Below are 5,926 nucleotides of genomic sequence, written 5' to 3'. Positions count from 1 at the left end.
CATAAAGATGCACTTATTTCAAGCAAACAAATGCAAATTATACACCAAAACAAGAAATTGCAAACAAAAGTCTAGTGTGCTTTCATGACAAAAATTATAAAATTTCTCACCATATTAACAAATTTCTCAAATCTAAGCAAACAACCATAACTAAATGTATATATTATCCCTAATGTAACACAATTGTATCAAGAAATTTCAACAAATAAGCTTTTATCACAATTACTCAAAAACTTTAAAAATTATGCAAAAATAGGAATTATAAAATCTCAAAAGAAATTGCAAATTGTTACCTCAAATGTAAAGGAGGATGCTGGAGGATGATAATGATGAAAAATGAGGGAGAAACAAGTCCGATTTTACCCACAAATCAAACAAAATCCGTGCGGCCCAAAATTGCCTTTTGAATATCAAAATCCACTTTTGATGATGTTTTGTGGTGAAATAGCTTACGGTTTATGATCATACAAGGGTTAGGGAGGTGTTTATGGTGAAGGATTGGAGATTTGATAGATTAAATAGAAGATTGGAGAAAAGGGATAGGGTTTCGGTGAGAAGAGGGAAGAAATATTTGAAAAGTGCAGAAACGAACCCTCGTTTCTGCTTTATCCGCGAACAGATCCGAGGTCGTATTTGTTCTTGTAGTCCTCGGATCCTACATGGCTCGGATCCACAAGTGCTGAAGTTTATCCGAGGTCTCGGATCAAACTGGAACTTGAATGATCCGGGCTCGGATCTACTGTTTTAATTTTTCCGCTTCAAACGATCCGCGGTCGGATCCTTCTGGGTTTTATAGGATACGCGCTCGGATCATCACAATTCTGCACTAATTACACCAACTGCAACTTTCCAAACATTTTCTCCCTTTTCCGACTAATTCCAAATAAGCTACAAAACTCATGAATTTTTTGAATCCACCAATCGCTATTTTAAATGCAAAAGAGGATTATTGTTAGTCTTACTGTTCTCGAGTGAAATGAAATTCACACAACTTTACAGCCAAGAAATCATAACTGTGACATATTTAGTGGTAGTCACTTTTAAATATTTACTAAAGTTAAGAAGTCCAAATACGTATTAATCAAACGTCGGAAAAGAATGAAGGAAATGAGGTGGTTACTAACCTCGCATTTTGCAAATGCGAGGTATACAAGACCTTGCATTTGCTAAATGCGAGGTACGCTGACCTCGCATTTGCTAAATGCGAGGTACGCTTCTTTTTTTTTTAAAAAAAAAATTTCGGTGGTCTCGAAATTCATCTCAACTTCGCATTTAGCAAATGCGAGCTCCTTGAGCTCGCATTTGCCAAATGCGAAGACCCCCAAGATAGAAAACCATACACAAAACGCCCCCTTTGTAGAATTTTTTTAAATTTCATCATATTGTTAGAAATTTCTCTAGGTTTTTGAATATTAATTCGTTGCAGTGTTTTTTAGATACCATAAAATTTGTTGTTTCAATTGATGTAAGCATATCAGTGTCTCTTACCTATTCTGTATATGCATGCTTGTTCGAACAAAGTTGCTTATTGATCTATGGTCTAGCTTTTGACAAGTTTCATTTAGAAGCTGCATAAATCCTGCATTCTCGAGAAATTTCTAATGTGGTGATGGTTTTTAAAAAAATTCTACAAAGGGGGCGTTTAGGGTGTCATGTTCTGTAAAAGGGATGTTCGCATTTGTCAAATGCGAGTTCATTGAGATCGCATTTGCTAAATGCGAATTATCCCCCATTTTCCAGCCACCAAGATCCAAAAGAAAAAAAGAAAAAGAAAACATGACCTCGCATTTCTTCAATGCAAGGTCATGTACCTCGCATTTAACAAATGCGAGGTATATACCTCAGTTTCCCATCATTGTTTCATATGATGCTTCCATATTTTGGCATGATTTTTCCTTTTGCTTCAGCTGTAATGCCATGTACTCAATATAAATGATTTAACTGCAAATTATAAAATGATTTACAATTTGCAATGAAAGCGTCTACAAATTTTAGCAGTTAAGGCTCTAAATTCATTAGAACTGGAAAAAAATCCCATAATATTGCCATCAATAGTTGATAATAATTTGGGGCAATAAATCTTAACCAAACTAGCAAGCTTTTTGGTTGGACTGTATCTTGCATCCGCTAAATACGAATTCCTAGAAAATTGCATCAAAAATTTTTAATATTTTTTAAATTACTTTTTAAATTTGTTTATTTGTTAAATTCATTCTTAATAATTTGTCATAAACTCTTTTTTATTAAAAAATATATGTAGCTGATGTTGTAAAGTGTATTAATCTAGTAAGTCAACAATTTTTGTAAAGTGTATTAATCTAGTAATTCAATAATTTAAGTACCTATAAACTAATTGAGAATTCGTAGTTACTCAACTACTTATAATAAAAGTAACATTTTATATACCACATAAAAAAGAAAAGTTAGCAATTATTATTTGTAGTGAAATAAAAAATAAGAATGAACAAGAATAGTAGTTTATTTTTTTGTTATTGATACTACTAATAATTGATTAATCAATTTCTCTAATTTGCTATTATATATTGGAAAAGTTAAATTTCTTAAATGACATTGAATTCAACATTTGGGAAAAAAATCTTTTACTCACATAGATTTTTTGTATAAAATATTGACCTACGAAATTAAGAAATAAACAAATTTTGACTAATCTAGTCTACTTATTTAAACAATGTTTAAAGAAGAAAAAGAAGAATTTAAAAAGAAAATTAACAAATAGGATAAATTAAAAGGGATAAATTTGTCCAAACATATTATTCAAGAGGGCAAAATGCCTATTATTATAATTTAGGGGATAAACTGCAACTGGGTATATAGTTTATAGGGGTTTTTTGCATTAACCCTTTATCAAATGATTATTACGTGATTATTTATCTTAGGGTTAATCGTACTTTATCCCCTTTAAGTATAGGCTATTTCTCACTTTACCCCCAACGTTTGTTTTTCCTCAGTCTACCCTAAAAACTAACAGTCAACTCTAATGGACATAAAACGGAATATTGAAAAGACAATAATATCCTTATGAAAATATTGAACAACCCAAAATACCCATATATGCTGGTTTATGAAATGCAAGTTTCCAAAATTACCCTGGAATAATGGAGGGAAATTTCCCTCCATCTGGCACGGGACAGAAAAACGTTTAATTACTCGAATTTATCAACAAAATCATTTTATTATTTTTGCTAAAAATTCTAATCAAAATCTATTTTTTGATCACAACAAGAAGTGTCACCTATAACAGGAGCGGGCAGTTTAGAAATTTATTTATCGGATAAAATAAATTTAAACCCATTGTTGAATAAAAGACCAGCTCTTTATGGCTTTCGTCCATTATACTTACAGAGCACCCATTTTCCTTAAATACTAATTTATTTGTCGGATAACATAAAATAAACCCGTTGTTGAATAAAAGAGCCCCACTTTGCAAAGCTTTCATTCATTATAAGAACAGAGTACCCATTTTTCTTAAACAAAAATTTAGTTATCAGATATAATAAAAATTAACTCGTTGTTGAATAAAAAACCAGCTCTTTATGGCTTTTCTCCATTACAACAACATAGTACCCAAGGTGCCTTAAATAGAAATTTATTTATCGGATAAAATAAAAATAAATCCGTTGTTGAATAAAAGACCAGCTCTTTATACCTTTCGTCCATTATACTCACAGAATACCCAAGGTGCCTTAAATAGAAATTTATTTATCGGATAAAATAAATTTAAACCCATTGAATGCCGAAATTAAAATAAAATAAAATAAATTTATTGAATTAAAATAAAATAAAAGACCAGCTCTTTGAGCTGGACGGAGAGAGTGAAGGGAGAGTGAGACAGACTTGAATGCCGAAATTGGGAACTTGTTTGTGTTTAGATTGAGTACCTCGCATTCAAGAAATGCGAGGTATCTCAGCTCGCATTCTCCAAATGCGAGCTTATTTTTCTTTTTTTCTAGAAACACTTACCTCGCATTTGTGAAATGCGAGGTATTTGAACTCGCATTTCACAAATGCGAAGATCACATTTGTGGAACCAACTTCACAAATTACCCCCTTTGTAGAATAACTTTTTTTTTTCATCACAATTTAAGAATTTGAACCTGCAGTTCTGCGAGAAATTTCTAATGTGGTGATGGTTTTTAAAAAAATTCTACAAAGGGGGCGTTTAGGGTGTCATGTTCTGTAAAAGGGATGTTCGCATTTGTCAAATGCGAGTTCATTGAGATCGCATTTGCTAAATGCGAATTATCCCCCATTTTCCAGCCACCAAGATCCAAAAGAAAAAAAGAAAAAGAAAACATGACCTCGCATTTCTTCAATGCAAGGTCATGTACCTCGCATTTAACAAATGCGAGGTCATGTACCTCAGTTTCCCATCATTGTTTCGTATGATGCTTCCATATTTTGGCATGATTTTTCCTTTTGCTTCAGCTGTAATGCCATGTACTCAATATAAATGATTTAACTGCAAATTATAAAATGATTTACAATTTGCAATGAAAGCGTCTACAAATTTTAGCAGTTAAGGCTCTAAATTCATTAGAACTGGAAAAAAATCCCATAATATTGCCATCAATAGTTGATAATAATTTGGGGCAATAAATCTTAACCAAACTAGCAAGCTTTTTGGTTGGACTGTATATTGCATCCGATAAATACGAATTCCTAGAAAATTGCATCAAAAAATTTTAATATTTTTTAAATTACTTTTTAAATTTGTTTATTTGTTAAATTCATTCTTAATAATTTGTCATAAACTCTTTGTTATTAAAAAATATATGTAGCTGATGTTGTAAAGTGTATTAATCTAGTAAGTCAACAATTTTTGTAAAGTGTATTAATCTAGTAATTCAATAATTTAAGTACCTATAAACTAATTGAGAATTCGTAGTTACTCTTAGACTTATAATAAAAGTAACATATTATATACCACATAAAAAAGAAAAGTTAGCAATTATTATTTGTAGTGAAATAAAAAATAAGAATGAACAAGAATAGCAGTTTATTTTTTTGTTATTGATACTACTAATAATTGATTAATCAATTTCTCTAATTTGCTATTATATATTGGAAAAGTTAAATTTCTTAAATGACATTGAATTCAACATTTGGGAAAAAAATCTTTTACTCACATAGATTTTTTGTATAAAATATTGACCTACGAAATTAAGAAATAAACAAATTTTGACTAATCTAGTCTACTTATTTAAACAATGTTTAAAGAAGAAAAAGAAGAATTTAAAAAGAAAATTAACAAATAGGATAAATTAAAAGGGATAAATTTGTCCAAACATATTATTCAAGAGGGCAAAATGCCTATTATTATAATTTAGGGGATAAACTGCAACTGGGTATATAGTTTATAGGGGTTTTTTGCATTAACCCTTTATCAAATGATTATTACGTGATTATTTATCTTAGGGTTAATCGTACTTTATCCCCTTTAAGTATAGGCTATTTCTCACTTTACCCCCAACGTTTGTTTTTCCTCAGTCTACCCTAAAAACTAACAGTCAACTCTAATGGACATAAAACGGAATATTGAAAAGACAATAATATCCTTATGAAAATATTGAACAACCCAAAATACCCATATATGCTGGTTTATGAAATGCAAGTTTCCAAAATTACCCTGGAATAATGGAGGGAAATTTCCCTCCATCTGGCACGGGACAGAAAAACGTTTAATTACTCGAATTTATCAACAAAATCATTTTATTATTTTTGCTAAAAATTCTAATCAAAATCTATTTTTTGATCACAACAAGAAGTGTCACCTATAACAGGAGCGGGCAGTTTAGAAATTTATTTATCGGATAAAATAAATTTAAACCCATTGTTGAATAAAAGACCAGCTCTTTATGGCTTTCGTCCATTATACTTACAGAGCACCCATTTTCCTTAAATACTA

The sequence above is a fragment of the Coffea eugenioides genome, chromosome 2, assembly GCF_003713205.1.
Source record: "Coffea eugenioides isolate CCC68of chromosome 2, Ceug_1.0, whole genome shotgun sequence".
Classification (NCBI taxonomy): domain Eukaryota; kingdom Viridiplantae; phylum Streptophyta; class Magnoliopsida; order Gentianales; family Rubiaceae; genus Coffea; species Coffea eugenioides.
This window is presented reverse-complemented; position numbering follows the sequence as displayed.